This window comes from Felis catus, chromosome B2 (assembly GCF_018350175.1).
Source record: "Felis catus isolate Fca126 chromosome B2, F.catus_Fca126_mat1.0, whole genome shotgun sequence".
NCBI lineage: Eukaryota > Metazoa > Chordata > Mammalia > Carnivora > Felidae > Felis > Felis catus.
In genome coordinates, this window is record NC_058372.1 from 12,340,126 (window position 1) to 12,359,449 (window position 19,324).

The following is a 19,324-nucleotide window of genomic DNA, read 5'->3' on the forward strand; positions in this document are numbered from 1 at the left end:
ACTATTCTTTTTACCTATTCTCTTAATATCTCATTATGTATATTTACAACTGGGACCATTAAGAATATTTATCCCTATGGGGCACCCGGGTGGCTCAGTCGGTTAAGTGTCCCACTTTGGCTCAGGTCATGATCTTGTGGTTTGTGAGATGAAGCTTCTCATTGGGCTCACGTTGGGCTCGCGTCGGGCTCTGTGCTGACAGCTCGGAGCCTGGCGTTTGCTTCGGATTCTGTGTCTCCCTCTCTGCCCCTCTCCCCACTTGTGCTCTGTCTCTCTTTCTCTCTCTCAAAAATAAATAAACATTTTTTAAAAAGATTAAAAAAAGAATATTTATCTCTAATTTTCTTCCCTTGTATAGTATTTAGTAGGTTTATTAAATGTTGGTGTTATGTTGGCCTCATAAAATGTGTGGCAGACTATTGCTGTCTTCACCATTTTCTAAAATAATTTTTTGTGATATTTTATTTCTTTTTAAAAAGATGTGCAATTCAGTAGTGAAACCATTGGGCCTAGAGTTTTCTTTGTGCAAAGGTTTTCAAAGTATGACACTGTGATTAAAAATATACAGGAAAGTGTTCTTTTTTCTTTGGGTGAACAGTTCTCTGAGTTGTAACACATACGTAGAGTTGTATACCTTCTACCACAGTCAGGATACACAACGGTTACATCATGGTGTGCCAGGGATTTTGATAATGAATTCAGTTTCTTCACAGAGAGCAAACTATCCACATTTTTAATTCATGCTTTGTTATATTTTGGTAAGGCATGTTTTCCATTTGTCAAGAAATTATTCCTTTCATCTAAGTTGTCAAATTTATTGCCATAAAGTTATTTATGATGTTTCCTCACTGTCTATTTCATGTCTGTAGGATCTCTGAAAATATCCCCCTTTTCACTTCTCATATTGATTATTTTTTTTTTCTTTTTACTTTTGTGATTAGTCTGGCTGGAAGTTAATCAATTTTATTAATCTTTTCAAAGAATGAACTGCTGCTTGTTTTCAGATTCATTGATTTCTGCTCTCATCTTTATTTTTTCCTTCTTTGTCCATCCTTTGGGTTTAATTTGCTCTCCTCTTCCTAGATGACTGATTGGAAAATTTTTCTTCTTTTCTGTTAGTAGGTGCATCCTCTTTTAGGATTATCATGTCTACCTAATGAATATACCCTTTAATTATGATAAAATGGTCCTTTACCTCTGGCAGTTCTCCTTGTTACAAGTCTGCTGATACGGATGTGACTACACTAGCTGTAGGCTGTTCAGATGTCAATCACCCACTTGTGGTGAATCCTCCTGGCTTAACTACATGGCACAGATTTAGGTACATGATAAATACTTTCATCGTTACATAACTCAATATAGACGTTCCCCGACTTAAGATGGTTTGACTTACGATTTTTCAGCTTTATATGAGAGCAAAAGTGATACGCATTTAGCAGAAACCGCAGTTTGAATTTTGAATTTTGATCTTTCCCCAGACTAGGATATACAGTGTGATCCCCTCCTCTGATGCGGGCCAGGCTCTGTCGGCCATGTGATCACAAGGGCAGACGGCTGATACACTGACGAGCATTCTGTACCCATACGGTTATTCTGTTTTTCCCTTTCAGTATAGTACATAAGCGTTCTGAGCACGTTTAAGGTAGGCTAGGCTGAGCTATGGTGTTCGGCAGGTTATGCCTATTAAATGCATTTTCGAATAAGGATGTTTTCAACTTAAAGTGGGTTTATGAGGACATAGCCTCATTGTGAATCAAGGAGTATCTGTATTTTGTTATTTCCATTTTATTTCCTTGAGGTTTTTTTAATAGTAAGTATTTTTAATTTCCAGAAATAGGATTTTTAAAATTTCCTTTTTTTTAATTTTTAAAATTTTCTCCATGGGTGTTACTTTATTTTCTTTAATGTTTATTTATTTATTTTGAGAGAGACAGAGAGAGAGAGAGAGAGAGAGAGAGAGGATCCCAAGCAGGCTCTGTGCTGTCAGTGCAGAGCCCAATGCAGGGCTCGAACCCACAAACTGTGACATCATGACTTGGGCTGAAATCGAGAGTTGAGAGTCGGATGCTTAACTGACTGAGTCACTGAGTATTGCTTTAAATATTTTGAGGCCGTTTTGTTGGATGCATATATATTCGTGACCGTAAGACCTTTTTTTATTAATTGTTCCTTTTGCCAGTATATAATGTCCTTTGTGGTCATTTATAATGTTTTTTTTTTTTTTACCTTATATTCCATTTATTTGATAATAAAAGCGCTACCCTGGATCTTGTTTGTATTTCGTTCGTATTTTTTAGTTCCTTATTTTCATCTTTGTTTTACACTTCATTTTATTTTATTTTTAAAAAAATTTTTTTTTCAACGTTTATTTATTTTTGGGACAGAGAGAGACAGAGCATGAACGGGGGAGGGGCAGAGAGAGAGGGAGACACAGAATCGGAAACAGGCTCCAGGCTCTGAGCCATCAGCCCAGAGCCTGACGCGGGGCTCGAACTCACGGACCACGAGATTGTGACCTGGCTGAAGTCGGACGCTTAACCGACTGCGCCACCCAGGCGCCCCAACACTTCATTTTAAATGGATCACTGTTTTTCCCCCACATATTGTATACAGTTTGGATGCAGTATTACTGTTACTTGAGTAGTGATTTTATACCCAATTATAATTACTTTTATTAATAAGACATTTTTTTTAGCTTTGTCTAATGTTTTCTACGTGCCATTTTTTTTTGCTGCTGCTGCTGCTTCTTTTTTTAACCCTTTCCTTCCTTTGGTTAGATTGAATTTTCTTTGGCTAATTTAAAAGAAGATATTTTATATTATTTGTATAATTATTCTTACTTTTATCTTAACCTAAACTTAGCTTTCTCTAAGACTTACCAGTGACTTCATTGTTCCCCCAGTTACTCCCCACCTCATAACCATTAGACCTCTCCTGTCTCAGACTGCTGTTTTTCCAAATTTCTACCCTTCTGAGTTTCTCCAAGAGTTTCCCTGACTACTAGTGTTTGTTAATGGCCAACACTCTGAGATGGGTATCAGTCCGCAGCCTGTGCAACTCCCCCAGCTTGTTTGAAACCAGAAGTGACTTGACTTGATCTTTAAGAAAGTTAATGCTTCTGGCAAAGTGAAGGGTAGATTTCATTGGGGTAACATCGGAGACAGAGGTACCTCTAGGGGTCTTCTGCAGTAGTGCAGAAGAATTTATGATAGTGGAAGTTCCGTGGAAGGATCGATGTGTTTGTACTTGAGGCGCGTGGGAGAAAGAAGTCGATGGAGCTAAGCCTGAGTGGTAAATATGTTACATTTCTTTATTTTTCAAGTTCCAGTCGCACGATTTCTTTTTTTTTTTTTAATGTTTATTTATTTTTGAGACAGAGAGAGACAGAGCTTGAACGGGGGAGGGGCAGAGAGAGAGGGAGACCCAGAATCGGAGGCAGGCTCCAGGCTCCGAGCCGTCAGCCCAGAGCCCGATGCGAGGCTCGAACTCACGGACCAGGAGATCGTGACCTGAGCCGAAGTTGGACGCTTAACCGACTGAGCCACCCAGGCGCCCCTTCAGTCACACGATTTCTTACTAGAGTTTTGCTGGCAGGGTTAAGTGAGGTAAAACATGTAGACTGCATGACATATCCTGGTATAGAAATGATCGTGTAAAAACCGGACGGCTGATTTCCACATTTCTGTCTCAATGGCTGTATGAAGGGGCGTAGGAAGGCGGCAGGTGCTCTAGAAGTGTTTTTGTTGTTTTTGCATTGGAGAGCAGGGGATAATATAATTCTTTTATTTGTATTCCTTGTCATTTTGAATTTGAATTGCCGATGAGACATCTAGGTAGCAGATAATTGGGTATATCTGTGTAGAGCTGATAGAAGACAGGGTTTTGAGAGTAGTTAGTAAAACTATAGGGGGCCTTCTAGCAAGACGTGACAGGGGGAGAAAGAGAAGAGATCCTTGGAAAAACATTTATAGAATGGATTTGGAGGAAGAAGATCCATCAGAGAAAATTAGGAGGCCTTGAATCTTTTTTTTTTTTTCAAAGATTTATTTATTTTCGAGAGAGAGAGAAGGGGCGGGGAGGGGGGGCAGAAGATCCAAAGTAGGCTCCACGCCATCAGCACAGAGCCCAGGGCTGGGCTCAGCCTCTCCAGCCATGAGATCATAACCTGAGCCGAAGTCAGACGCTCAACTGACTGAGCCACCCAGGTGCCACTAGGAGGCCTGGATTTTTGTCCCATTTCTGACACTAACTAGTTTCCTTAACCTTTTAAGAAACAATCTTTTCAGGGGCTTCTCTCTCTCTCTCTCTCTCTCTCTCTCTCTCTCTGTCTCTCTCTCTCTTTTTGAGCTGTTCTCTCTCTCTTCCATTCTCCCCCCCTCCCTCCCCCTTCCTCCCCCCTCCTCCTTCCCATGTTCTCTTCCTCCATTCTTCATTAATTTCACAAATATTTCATGAATACCTGCACAGAGCACAGAACCCCAGAGAAGGAGCACCTAAATCAGACTGGGGAAAAGGGAGTCAGAGCAGGCTTTCAGAACACATGCCCTTCAAACTAAGCTTTTGAGAACGAGGAGTGATTTAGACAGCCTGTGCAAAGAGAGACCAGAAAAAAAAACACAGAATGGTGTATGGACAGACAGAAGGAGTAACAAGCAGATCAGTGAGTCAGGCCTGACAGCGCTGGAGAGGTTCAAGGGCTAGGTCAGGAGGGGCCTTGTGTGCAAACACGGGACCCTGGATTTTATCCGGAATGTAATGCAAACCCCCAAATCCACTGGAGGACTAGAGACAGGGCTGTGAAAAGTCACATGTGTGGTTTAGAAACCTCATTTTTCCAGTGCTGTGCATGTGGCATGATAAGGGAGCAGGTGGTGGACAGGGAGACCAAAGAGGAAACAGTTCTAGAAATTCAGGTGACAGAGGAATGTTTATTTAACGACCGTGGAGCACCTGCTCCATGCTAATCGCCGGCCTGTGTGCCAGGGATCCCGCGTGGGCCAGGACACTCAGGCCCCTTATTCTCAGGAAGCTTGTGGTGACCGTGGAGATGACAGGCGTGTAAAAGGAAGCAGGTTGGAGGGATGTTAATGAGGCAAGATCTAAGGACCCGAAGGTGAATCAGACCTTGGAGGTGAGTGAGAGGGCAGGGCCTTCTGGTTTGGAGAGCGGGGTGGACCGCGGCACCACTCGGTGCCCTGGGGAGCCCGGCAGAAGAGCTGAGTGGGGCTTCCAGGTGGAGGTGTCCAGCATGTGCTTGGAGAAACAGCTCTGGACCTCAGAAGGGGCCTCTGCGGCTTCTTTGTGTACTAGATGGAAGAATTGAACTAGTTGTTTCACTTACTTGATTTTCTTCCCTTCCATGACTGCATTTCAGCGTCTGCGTCTGACAGGTGTTTCACTAAAGACCAGACTTCCTTCTACATCTCCGCAGAACCTCATATGGGGCTGGGCAAGATGGTCGAGTTTACTGATCGTTTCAGGTGGATCTGGAAGCCAGTGCTATCGATTTCATTACTCACTGTTGGTCCTTGCTTTCCCCTTACCCTTCTAGTCGCTACCTCGACTTTGGCTTGCTGTGTGAATTGCTGTGGGTAGTTGTGCCATAGTCTGTCTATCACACGCACTCTGAGGGCTTTGGTCCACTCTGCGCATTTTATAGAGAGAAGAGACCCGGAGGGTTCGTGAGGCTTCCAACGTGCTGGTGGAGCTAGGATTAGATCTCTTAATTCACTGGTCCCTTTGGTACTGCCTTCCCTCCCCCTTGCAGAGTGAGTTCTTAGGTATATATTTGTGCAGGAGTTTGGAGATGACTAAGCCTGTGTATGTGGCTTTGAGACTTCATGTCAAGATTGCCAAGAAGCATTGGATTCCGTTAGCTGTGACGTAGGCAGGCGGCCGTCCTTGGTGCCACAGGTTGGATCGGGGCAGCTCTCTGCCCCCACGCCCTTGTTTGGGGTGCCCTCAGGAGGCTGTCAGGAATCCTTTTACCCCAGGTGTAGAGTCCTACTGTGCTGTGACCTCAAAGCAAAAGCAAAAAGTGCAGAAATGACCTGCCGGAGTGTGAGAAGCACTTCTTGCTGGTTAAGAGTTTCAAGTGTGAGAGAAAGAGGCGTGTTGAAAGGACATTTACTTTCATCAGCTCAGAACATCTGCTTTTTATTCTTTAAAAGGAAGCAACACCTCAAATTACAGCAGTCCCTAGGCAGGCAAGCACTTGAGATTTTGATCTGTGCAGATTCTTTGAGGGGGTGCCTCCCAGAGCTTTTAGGAGTGATTTGTAGCACTTGACAGATTTTGGAGGATGACAGACAGGGTTTGTGGGGAAGGGGAGAGGGCAGCAAAGACAGGGGAGGAACCGCTCTGTGAAACAGCAAATGAGCCTTTTCTCTCCTACCTGGGTAGAAGTAGAAGCTGTACTCAGCAGACCCCGGAGACCACATTAAAATCGGAAATGAAAACCAAACGCCATGTTTTTTTTTTAATTATTATTTTTAATGCAGTGCCCACCTCCAGAGCATTCCTCCAGCGTGGGCTGCATCGTAATTTCCCCTTTTATATAGATTTCATTTTTTTTTATTGTGCTGAAATATACATGGCATAAAACTCGGCCACGTTAACTGTTGCTAATGTGGGGTTCCGGGACATCAAAGCCACTCACAGTGGTGGATGTCACAGCTGTCCTACATTTGTTCTTTTTATTTTTTATTTACTTATTTTTCCCTTGGGTAATTATTTTATTTTTTTTATGAATATAATTTATTGTCAAATTGGCTTACATACAACACCCAGCGCTCATCCCAACAAGTGCCCTCCTCAATGCCCGTCACCCATTTTCCCTCTGTTGTTTTTGATTTGAGGTGCAGGTTTCCCAAATTAAGCACCTTAGGAGGCAAAGAAGCATCACCCCTAACCCCAGAGCCCATCGTAACATTAGAATGGAGCTGGTAGGTGCCAAGGGTTTTTTCTTATTCACGTGCTTTTGTTTAAACCTAGCTGTGATACTGTTCTAGGAGGCTGTAACGTGAATTTCAGAGTTGGAAGGGAATTTGAAGATGGTTCACTCCATTCCCCTGTTTTTAGATTAAGAAATGAATAGCCCAGAGGGACAATGGCTTGCTTAGCTGGGTCCAGAGCCCAGGTGCTCTGTCCCCTGAGACCACTGCCCTGGGCTAGTCGGTCTTTAGTTTCAAAATGTGGTATAAAAAATTCATTGGCGGTTTATTTTTAGGGTAATCTCTCTCTCTCTCTCTCTTTCTCTTTCTCTGTGTGGTTTCTGTGTCTGGATTTTTTTTTTTTTTAATGGCGTCTTCAAACAGGAATTTGTTTTAAGCAAGAAAATCACAACCTTATTGTTTACCAGCCGTGACCTTAGACGCTGACATTCACTCCTGTCCTGCCTGTGTTTGGATATCACTATACCCAGGATCTTCCTTCTTTCTCCCCCACCCCCGTTTCTTCTGCTGATTGTAGTAAAACCAAAGTTTAAAGGTGATCCTTGTTTTTCCCCAGTTGGGCTTTTCCAGACAGTTGTTCTTGCTTCTTAAGATCTGTTTCCCACTTAGGGAAATTAGGTGAAAACTTGAGGAAGCAGAGCCTTGCAGTTAAAAACACAATGTCTGCTTACCACTGCACACCCTCGGGGGCCGGCCTGCCTGTTCCGTCTCCTCTCCAGCCTCTCCTGCCTCCCAGGGCCCACCCGCAGGCAGTTCTCACCTCCTCCTGCCCTCATCGGAGGTCTGTGGGAGGTGGTTAGGAAGCCGGAGGACCGACGGGGAGCTCGGGGGGAGCTGGGGTATATTGTTTGGGTCGGCCATGTAAGCCTTGTGCTGCTGTGTAAATGGCCACGATTCAGGCGTTATCTCGGGACTTCTGCTGGGCACCAGACAACCCGATCTCCTGGTAAGGTTAAACTTGGCCCTCCCCTCCCCCCGCCCTCTTTGATCAGCCGGGAATGGCCCCGGGGAGGGAGGGCAGGAGGGAGGGGGAGGCCAGAGCAGAGAGAGATGTGCACTCGGCAGAAACATAATAACCACACAGGCGGAACAGGGAGTGTTTTCTCGGTCTGTACCCCAGATACAGAGGAAGAAGTCCATTCCCGAATCCTTGCCCGAGCTCATTCTTAAAGGGTACCTTTAAGACACCTTCGCTGTCAGGAGCCTGCCCAGACCATCAGCTTGGCCGGCAGCCTCGGGGAAAGTCCGAGAAGACCCTGGGATTGGGAGAGAGAGGCTAAAAAGCATGCACTATCTGCCACGTGTGTTTCGTAAAAATGTAATTGAAGAAGACAAGAGTAAGCTCCCACTGCTGCCTAATAGCTTATTTTTTTGACTGAGAAGAACGTTTCTTTTCATTCAGCAGATCATTTTAGGTGTCATTCAGTTTATTTTAAGCAGTGTGTTTCATCCTGAGCAGATTAAGAATTTTATTTTTTTAAGCTCTGGACTGTGTTGCTTCCTACTGGGAAACTTTTTTTTTTTTTTTTTTTTTTAACGCCAATGAACAAAATCTATGCGGTCAGGTACTGAATTTTTGCATGTTTGTCTTCTAAGAGGCAACACAGTCGATTCTTCAAAATCATGTGAACCTGACATTTCACTTGGGGAAGTCGAAGGAAGTCGGCGAGGTCTCACGTTCGTTCATGAAAAGACGTGCCTCTTTTTCTCCTTATCACCTTTTAGTATCTGTCCTGCTGGCTGGCGGGCTGTGGTCTGGCTTAGCTCTCTCCCTGGAAGTCACATTGTGCTCCAGAACCCTGTTTGCTGTGACCCACAAACAGTTCCCAGGCTTCGCAGCGAGGAGCCAGAGGTAAAGCCATCAAAAAGCAAACGGTGGTTCAGCCCTCCCCGAAATCCACCTGGAATGTGTCTCTGAATTCAGTTAGACCTGTTTGCTCTCCTTTTGCGTCCTCACTCGCTCCTAACTTGCAGCGCCCTGCTCCCCCTTTTTATTTTCACTTTTATCATTTGAGTAGTAACGGACGGGGAAGTAGTTACTCAATTTGTAAAACGTTGGGTGGTGAGGTCACAGATGCCGAGATTAGCCTGTAGTTTGTAACCGTTTCAGACAGACGACAGCAAGATCTTGCCTGTGTATTTCGGAGCTGTTTTCAGACGGCAGCAAGATCTTGGCCTGTGTATTTCGGAGCAGTTTTGTTGGTCTTTTAAACGTAGTGGTAACAGGGAAGAACAGAGAGGTTGCTTTCTGCCATGGTGCTGCTGAATCCTTGAACACAACCCATCAGCAAATCCAGATGCATTTCAGCAGGCACGGAATATTTCTTGTCTAGTGGTGAACTGAACATTGCGTAGAAGAAAACAGAAAGGGGACTTTTTTTTTCTGGAAGTAAAGATCAGGTACTAATTTCTGGACAGACCTTCTGTTGCACAAGTTAAATTTTCATTCCTCTCCGGTTGTATTTTCTTGGTGTATTTGAGCTTTCCTGCCGTTTTTTTTGTTTTTGTTTTTTTTTTTTTAATTTGCTTCGTTGAAAAAAAAAGGCAGTATGGATCACTGTATTTTGTTTTATTTAGCTGGAAGGACAATCATAGAATCTGAATTTTAGAGTTGAAAGGGTTTTAATCTAACTGAATGTTCTAATTTTACAGATGAGAAATCTGAGGCATAGTGAGGTTAAGTGACCAACCTTACAACACACAGCTTGTTTGTGTGAGGGCTGGGCTAAAAACCCAGCTCTCCAGAGACTCCTACTTTACTGTTTTTCTTCATTGGGCATAAGTTTTTAGCTCCAGCTAGGATCTTTTTCTGTTATTGGGATTATTTCTGAAATGGTTGGGTCTTGAAAATGTATTATTTCAAACCTCCCTCCATGAAATCTCATTACCACGTAACGTGGAGAGTGTATTTACACATGGCAAAACAGTCTTTAATGATTGTCAGTGTGCCCTATCTGGAAGTTTTAATCTTCTTTAGAACAAGGTTTATCTGTTTAAGAAAAGCCCAGGGGTGTGTTAAGTGTGGATGGAGAACAATGAAGCATTACCTCCCAGGTCTTGGGGGACAGAGTGGGAGAGGTGGAGGGAGGGGCGTCAAGCACGTTCTTACTCCCGTGGTCCATGCAAGTTGCTCAAATAATTTATCAGTGACACCCTTCTTCGCTGCAAGGCACTAATGACTGAGTGATGTGTGTAGACTTGGAGGTTCTGGGCCCTGTTCAAATGAATCACGAACATAGTCCATTTCCAGTGCAGATGAAAAGTTAATCCCGTGGAGGCAGAAGTGGTTACTATTCCCCCTGCGCCATTACCTCTGTGACATTGTCTCTCGCGGTGCCTTGGGGAGAGATGATCGGAAGGGGCAAACATTGTCTCCTGGTGCTCGTAGCCATAGGAAGTCATGAAGGGTAAAAGATGTGTGTGCAGGGTGGGCAGTACGTGCTCAGGAAGGGACGTCCTTCTGTCCCCTGGCCAGAGCTCCTGGGGGCCCCGTGGGTCTCCTCCTAGTAGCTGGGGCACCGAGTGCCGCACCGAGTGCCGGAGTGCCGTGGCTTTGGATTGGTGACAACGATACCCATTGCCTGTAAGGACATGATTATTTATTTGGCCTTAGGTGTTACGAAGATGTTGTTTGATCTCCATTGGGCTTTGTTAGAAGTGTATTAGAAAGTCCCAGGGCAGAAATGTTTGGTCCCTTTGGTGGAGGTAGGTCACCTACTCACTACATGAGTACATTGAAAACATGTTTGTTTTTTTTTTAATGTTTACTTATTTTTGGGGGGGAGGGGCAGAGAGAGGGGGAGACACAGAACTGAAACAGGCTTCAGGCTCTGAGCTGTCAGCACGGAGCCCAGCATGGGGCCCGAACTCAAGAGCCATGAGGTTGTGACCTGAGCCAAAGTCAGACACTCAACTGACTGAGCCACCCAGGTGCTCCCAAAACATTTGAGGATTAAGCCTAGTGAGAGTTTTGCATCTACTATGAGAGATTTGGGGAGTTGGGGGCAAAACAGGGGGAAAATACAGGGGGGCAATACAGGGGGAAAACATAGAAAAAAGGAATTTTTAAAAAGGAAAAAAATCAGGCTTAGCTCTTCAGAGACCACAAAAAAATTTAAAAGACTTAAGTGCAAAAAAAAAAAAAAGGGGGGGAAAATGCTGTTAAATAGCCATATTCTAAATAGCACCACAGTAACTGGGATCTGAAGAGAATGGAAAGCGGGGAAGGTCTTAGGGAAGTCCAAGGGGAGATTGTAACAGTTTGGGAACATCCTTGTACGTGGAATTATTTTGCCCTTAATATGTGATACTGTGTTAACAGCATGCTGAGGAATTTTCCCAATTAGCAATCCAAAACGGAATCACCTCACATACGTATATGCTGTCGGTGAGATCCAGTTAAAAGAAAACGTGTGGTTGGGTGCATCCTTCTTCCCGCTCCCTCCTCGTCCTGCTGTGGGTGTCCACTTTAATACGATGCAGGTGTGGGTGCTATACAGGTGCCCCTGTGCAGTGTCTTAGAAAGGAGTCACCAAGTTCGGAATTTCCTTAAAACTCGTACTAACAGGTATCCTCTCCAGACAGCAAAGATGTTAAAGAGACTTTAAGAGCTGAGAGTCTGTTGCACTAACGATGTCCCTCGTCTCCCCTCTCTTAGCTTTTAGGGTCAAAACTACCTTTCCCTTGAATACGAGAAGGAGAGAAACCCCTTTTCCCACTATTCCTACGACAGAGGTTTCAAAACTCCCTTGGTTTACCTAAAACTAGGAGCTTCATGACAGGCAGATCTCTGACCAGTAGATCAGAAGGCATATTTCTTTCTTTCTTTCACGTGTTCCTTTCCACCAAAGAACGCAACACTATAATTCCTTTGAGTTCCTTAATGATTATTCACTTCTGTTCTCTCATGTTTCTCTAGTAGAGATTTAAATATTTAATTTTGTATACTCCTGGAATTAACTGCTTTCAGAGGGTATACGTAGTCAGCATATTTAAATGCATCCGGTGCGGACATTGTTAGAAGGAAGAAAAATAAAAAACCCAACCACCTCAACATTTTCAGGAAGAAATTACTGTAAAATGAGGTATAAGGTTTCCTAAATAGAGTACAGGATAGTGGACATTAATGTAACCTTTTTCTTGGAGATTTATTGTCATTTCTCTGAAATGATTGCACTGATGTAGTACGTTATGATGCCCCAGAAGCTCGTGATTCTTCCTGATGTCACGGCCTCTGTCCCATTCACTTTTCTTGGTTGCCGTGTCTTTAGAGCTCCTTTTATTTGCCTGTCTGATCTGTTGTAAACTTAAGGGAAACCAGAGAACCAAGCTTATAAAATTACTAGCCTGGATTGGGTACCTGGATTCTCACCTATTGCTTTCCCCACGTACCACCTTGGCCCATGGTGGTCACGGCCACGTTCTGGATGCTGAAGGCTGCGCCAGGCAGGGAGGAATAGGATGTTATTATGTAAAGTAAGGGCTGCCAGTGTGCATGACGGTTTTTATTTAGTAACAGCCCAGATCGGCATTGGATAAAATAATAAAAATAAATATGATCCCTTCTGTGCTTTAAACTAATCTTGGTTCAAGTTGAATCTGTAACAAGATGGTGGTCTAGGACTTCAGGGTTTACTACGAGACCGAATGGGAGACCTGTTGGGGGTAGACCAGAAGTTTCAGAAGCAATCTTCATCCCAGACAGGGGATTGCCTGGCTGGCATGTCAGGGTTCGTGGGTAGAAACTCCTGGGGTACCTGTGCCTTCCTCTCTCTTCAGCTCCATTATCCCAGGAGGCAGGGGAGAGGTGACGATCTGAAGAGCATGGGTGTGCGGCTCTCCCATTTTGCTTCTTCCAGCCGGGAGAGGAGCTGGGGAATTTTATGCACGCACCACAACACTCACTGGGCTCACAATGTAGGTAAGAGGACAGAGTAGTAATTTATTCCGTGAGTGTGTGCGTGTGTGTGTGTGTGTGTGTGTGTGAGAGAGAAACATATTTCCCCCCAAAGTGGATACAGAATGAATATAAATCTGACCTTAGGAACTCAAAATATTTTTTTCATAGAAATAACATATGCCATGGGGCGCCTGGGTGGCTCAGTTGGTTGAGTGTCCGACTTCGGCTCAGGTCACGATCTCGCGGTCCGTGAGTTCGAGCCCCGCGTCGGGCTCTGGGCTGATGGCTCAGAGCCTGGAGCCTGCTTCCGATTCTGTGTCTCCCTCTCTCTCTGCCCCTCCCCCGTTCATGCTCTGTCTCTCTCTCTGTCTCAAAAATAAATAAATGTTAAAAAAAAAAAAAAAAAAAAAGAAATAGCATATGCCATAGCTGGGTCCCAGGAAAGCCCACCAAGCCCCATGGTCCCTCAGGGCCATGTCCATCCACTTGGATGTAGTCTGCATAGATCCTTGGTGCCAAAGGCCCTTCAGCTGATGGCACATGGTTATGAAGAATGGCCACTGTGGCTTATAGAACAACAGTGAACAGTGTGAGTAGAAGCAGTTTGTTACTCGACTGGTAAAATGAGTGAGGCTAGCAAAGGACCTGATGGGAAGTGAAATCACTTACTGAAGTGGTTCCCAAGGACCCAAATAAGAACTAAGAGCAGAAGGGAAGTTAAAGGTAAAGAGAATTAAGAGTTCTGCCACTGGAGGAAGAACATTCTAACATCAGGGCTGCCTTAAAAATAGAACAAGCTGATTGATGAGGTAATGAAACCTCCATCACCTGAGATGTTCAAGCAGAGGTGAGAGGCCCCTCTCAGGAGGAATTCTCCAGAAGGAAGCCATATATTGAATGGAGGGTTATATTTCACAACCAGTCCTTTTTCTCCTAACACTGGTATGTGGTATTCAAGACTCGCATTTGTGAGGTAATGTAACAGCATTGAAATAATTTTAACAAAGGCAAGTAGCCATAGTTTCACAACCCTAATACAGTATAACTTTATTATGTTTTTTTATTTTTTTAAGCTTTATTTTTGAGAGAGAGAGAGTGTGTGTGTGTGAGTGGGGGAGGAACAGCGAGAGAGAGAGAGAGAGAGAGAGAGCGAGTGAGAGAGAGAATTCGAAGCAGGCTCCAGGCTCTGAGCTGTCAACACAGAGCCTGACACGGGGCTTGAACCCACGAACTGTGAGGTCATGACCCGAGCCGAAGTTGGACGCTTAACCGATTCAGCCACCCAGGCGCCCCAGTATAGCTTTATTTTTGTATTGGATGCCTCATTGCCTACACCTAATTTCTTTTTTTTTTTTTTAAATTTTTTTTTTTCAACGTTTATTTATTTTTGGGACAGAGAGAGACAGAGCATGAACGGGGGAGGGGCAGAGAGAGAGGGAGACACAGAATCGGAAACAGGCTCCAGGCTCTGAGCCATCAGCCCAGAGCCCGACGCGGGGCTCGAACTCACGGACCGCGAGATCGTGACCTGGCTGAAGTCGGACGCTTAACCGACTGCGCCACCCAGGCGCCCCTACACCTAATTTCTTTAAAACAAGAGGCAAAACTTAATAAACACAATGTCATTTTACCACTCTAAAGAGTGTAATATTCACCATTACTGATCTGTTTTCACACTTCTAAGTGCTATAATAATACATATAAATGATACATTCACATTATTGCTGTTCAAGTGTTTAAATTCATTATTAGCAAAATCAAAATCATTCGAAACGTAGCAGTCTTACATAGTTTACATTTTTCATTGTTTTAAGATTTTGACTGTAATATTTCTGCACATTGGTGGTCCTTGAGGATTAGGCAGGGCAAGGTTCTTTTGACTTTTATAATTAGCATGCTGGATTCCCAGTTTTTCCTGCCCTAGGGTGGGCTGTGTCTTAGAGTAAATTCTACTAAAGGGTGATTGGAGTTTGGACAGGGAGAGCAGGCTTCCGGTTACCAGAGAGAGCCTGTGACTTACTGTCTGTGCTTTTCCTAGGTCACCAATTTTCACAGAATCTGAGTATAATTAAATACACTTTATAATAAACTAGGCTGAATATAATTTAATCTTTCCCTGAAGGTACTTCGGAGTCTCGGAGTGCTCTGGGGTCATGGTGAACATCAATTACCTTCTCACGGTGGGTGTGCAGAAGGAGGCAGATAATAGAGTTCCATCCGATTGAGTCCTGGATGACCAGACATTTGTTCTGTTATCACAGGGAGTCCAATGTCAAGACTTTGGAAGATGCTTAATGTTAAATTCTCAGGCAGGAGAGGATGTGATAAAAGATGAGCTCGTTGGTTTTGAGAGGTTGAAAGTTGACGATAATCATCCCCATGGACGTGGTAGTTTAGATAGAGCACTCTTTAGTGTCTAAAGCTCTCTCACATAACTTGTCACCCATTATTTGATTCTTACGACAATTCTAGGAAGGAAACATGGCATCTGGCATCCCATTTTTACAGTTTCAGTGACTTGGCCAAGATCCCCATAGTATGTAGATGGCTGTGGCCACTTGAGTCCAGAATTCAGTGTTCTTGTAAGCATTCCAAAGGATACTAAAACTTTGTGCAGTGTAATATTTTTGAGTGCCTACTGTGTTCTCTGTGATGTATTTGTTAGCTCATTTAATTTTCACAAAAGCCCTATGTGTAGGTGGATATTGGTTCTTTGAATATTATTATGGCTCCCATGTTTAGAGATGAGGACTCTGACACACACAGGTGAGGGCATGCAACTATGATGGCGGAGCTGAAATTTGAACCCAGGAGCTTGGGGCTGCATGGCCCGGGCTCTCCCTTTCATGCCACACTGCCACTCTGTGCAGATCCACCAGTGTGGGCTCAGTCGAGAGAAAGCACCTAATACAGTGCTTGTTCCATGGCCTTTATTTTTAAAAATAGTTTCTATTATTATTATTATTATTATTATTATTTATTATTATTATTATTATATTCACAGTGGCCAAAACCATATTAAAGTTTTTAAAGAACAAGCTATCATATTTGTTTCCCTTTACATGAACATGTGTGTATTAATTAGATATACTGTCTTTCTGAGTCATTAAAATAGGCAACTGTGGTCATTATATTTGTTAATATTATTATACCCAGTTGCACTTGTCTTGACTTACAACTTCACAGCATTAGAGAGCCAGCAAGTTGTCTGAGAACCCAAAATAATGATCCATATTATTTGTCGTATAGTTCCTTTGTGACGGTGATAAAATAGAAGCTCGAACTTAAAGGTGGGGAGAGCAAGGTTGCTGTCGATGGTTGCCAGCAGGCCCATGATACAAACTGCACAGAGCTCCTTAGAAAATACACGGTGACCCCTTTTACTCCGTCTGAACACACAGCGCCTACAGCTTCCGTTTGTCCTCCACTCCAGCCACACTTGCTTGGTTTTGATCTGTTTGTGCAAGGTGATCCTCTCCGTGATTATTTACCATCCTTCACTGTGCTTTCTTGACCGTGAGCTTCAGGCCGGAAGCTCCTTCTAAGGCAGGAACTCTATTGGCGTCCCCGTGGTACCTACTTCATAGATGTAACTGGCAGTAACTGCTTAGTAGGTGCTTTATACTTTTAACATACCTCATTTTTATTATAGATACCCCCCCATCTTTTAACATTATTATTTTTTTTTACATTTTAAATGGGCATTTTTTCACAGCACTGCATCTGTACTTAGGAGCTACGACATCTCTCTTCCTCTTGCCTCATAGGAGTTTATATTCCTTCTTTCAGTGAATTTTACAGAGTACTCACTTTGTGCCACATACTCTGTAGGTTGAGGGAACGTAATAACGAGCAAAAGCAGACAGGGTTCCTGCGCTGGGGGAGCTTTTCCACTCTACTTGAGGATGGCCATGAGGAAAAGAGAGATAATGATTTGGGACTGTAACGCCTACTGGGACATTCCCACCAGACATCACCATCATCACTATGGAACATTCCAAGGGTGCATCCCATTTTTTCAGTGCATTTAATTGGAATGAAAGACACGGGTAGTGTCTGCAAACACTCCAGTAGGTTGTAATTTGAGTCTCTTTGTCTCCCTTCTTCCCTTCCCTCATTCTTTTGTCTCATTCTTAGTTTTGAAAGCTTAGTCGCTATTTCCTAGACCTTTCCTAATACGTCATTTGGGCGACCCAAAGGCAGGACACATGGGTTGTTTGAACTGGGCCAGCGCCATCTACGAAGGTGGTGGGAGAGAGGACGCCACGTTGTGTAGCCGGGTCTTCCTTGAGCTCTAACCTAAATTTGTGTTGAGTTCAATCTTTCTGGACAAGTCACTCTCTTTGTGTCTCCATTTTCTCATTATTGGGATAAGGAGCTGAAACAGAAAGATTTGTTAAGGTTCCTGCCAGTTCTGCAGTTCTGTGAGTCACCTGTTCCTGAAAAGTTGAGTGTACTTATTTCAATAAATGGGAATATATTTTCCAAGGAGCCTGGAAATCTATTTTCCAATTATCCTCTCCCCTGGTTTATAACTTATCATCGATGTGTTGTGGCTTCTAACACTGTTGCTGCTCTAAGCCCATCAAGAGGTTAATTACCTGTGAAGAATGAGATGCTGCTGGAAGGCTGTAAAACGTTTGAGAGAACTTTGGAGCTAATCTCTTTGGTAATGTGAATGAATAAATGCCCTTCGTGTATCTAGTTTCTGGGAGGAGGCATAGCGGTATTGGGCGTATGTACTGGACAAAGTCAAGTTGCGGTAAGACTTGAGTATTGAAGATCGTGGTCAAGCACATCAAGGATCATCTTCTTCCTCTCAGAGGTTATTCAGTTGGAGCACAAATAATGCTTTTAAAAAACAACCAGATCCTTCCATGTTCCCTTAGGCATCCTGAATAGTACCATTTTTTGTTTGTTTTATCTTGCTCTCCTGTAGTGGGTAAAAACTCTAAACGAGGAAAGAGATGAGGAATTTATTTAAAAATTTTTTTTTTATTTTTATTTTTGGGACAGAGAGAGACAGAGCATGAACGGGGGAGGGGCAGAGAGAGAGGGAGACACAGAATCGGAAGCAGGCTCCAGGCTCTGAGCCATCAGCCCAGAGCCTGACGCGGGGCTCGAACTCCCGGACTGCGAGATCGTGACCTGGCTGAAGTCGGAAGCTTAACTGACTGCGCCACCCAGGCGCCCCATATTTAAAAATTTTTTTAATGGCCAACCCGGTTCATCTTCTTTTCTAGTCTTCTCCATCTGGAATAGAACAGCTCCAGGCCCCAAACTTGCTTTCCTCTGACTTCAGCAGACCTCATGCATTGCAATTCCATAGCACTGCCTGGCACTCAAGCTTTGTCTTAAAGAATGAGTATTGTCTTGATTTGCTCTAAAATATGCCAGACAGGAAATGCCCCCTGCATATAGGGAGGGTCGTGTGTTTCAACACACACACACACACACACACACACACACACACACACACACATCACTAAGCACATCTATTCCCCGTATTTCCTTTCAGTAAAGCACCTAGAAAAAAGAGAAAGCTGTCTAACCAGCTTTTGGTGGTTGTCAGGGATATCATTAGTGGGAATCTCAAGATACTAAATTTAATTTTATGAAGTACTTTATTGGTAGTTTTGGAAGGGCATTACTTTTTAGGTAACCCCATTTGTCACTGAACGGGAGGGAAGCAGAGTGGATGCCACCCAGAATGTTTTGTGGAAAGCAGACCTATAAAGAATTCCCTCTTTTCCCCATTACCCTTATATTTTTGGTTTGCTGTGTTATGTTGCATCCAGCTGGCCATATTCCATCCAACGGGATGTTACAACTCGGGAAAAATTCTCAGCCTTCAGTGTTAAACAGTACTTTAGCTGGTGCTCTATGGAGAAGGCCAGAGTTGGGGCTTTTGGCCTGTCATCGATAAAGACGTCTCCAGCTAGGGAAGCCTTGAACTGTTAACTTGGTAATCCTTGCACCAGCTTGCCTCTGGAGCCGAGCTTAGAGCCTTTATTCTTTCTGTGACATCAGAGCTGTTTCAAGAATTCTTTCTTCATTTACTTGGCACTAAACATGTGTTTCTCAGGTTATAGGGAAGGATAGACTCCCAAGAGACAGACGTTGCGTTTCTTTTCAACAAGAAGGTTTTTTAAGTAAAGCTAATAAATGATATGTCTCATTGTCGTGGAAATTAATCAGTATTTTCCCCCCTCCTGTCTTGATCCTTTTTACTTTAGATAGCCACTGTGATACAGTCTACACGAATCCTCGGAGCTTGAAAATGAATTTAAGAGCTAATGTTATTAGAAAGTTCTCAAGTCAGTGATATAGGAACCCAGGGACACGTAATCCACAAGAGGTCCCTTGGTGAACTGGGTTTTCAAGGACAGGTGTTAAAGTGGCCGTATGAAAGTACAGTTTCATTTTAAAGTGGCCGTATGAAAGTACAGTTTATATTTTATTTGGTGAGGAT

At 43.6% G+C, this 19,324-nt stretch overlaps 1 protein-coding gene across 16 annotated transcripts in view; it reads left to right on the forward strand.

Moving 5' to 3' along the window:
- Positions 1 to 19,324, forward strand: part of ATXN1 (ataxin 1) — a 415,607-nt gene that overhangs the window by 53,645 nt on the left and 342,638 nt on the right. The window contains exon 1 of one of the 16 annotated variants that reach the window (XM_045057084.1): positions 4,408 to 7,899. The exons of the other annotated variants lie outside the window; for them this stretch is intronic. The gene's annotated coding sequence lies outside the window, so the exon portion shown is untranslated. Of the gene's footprint in view, positions 1 to 4,407; positions 7,900 to 19,324 lie in introns of those variants that run through there. 16 annotated transcript variants of the gene reach the window in all.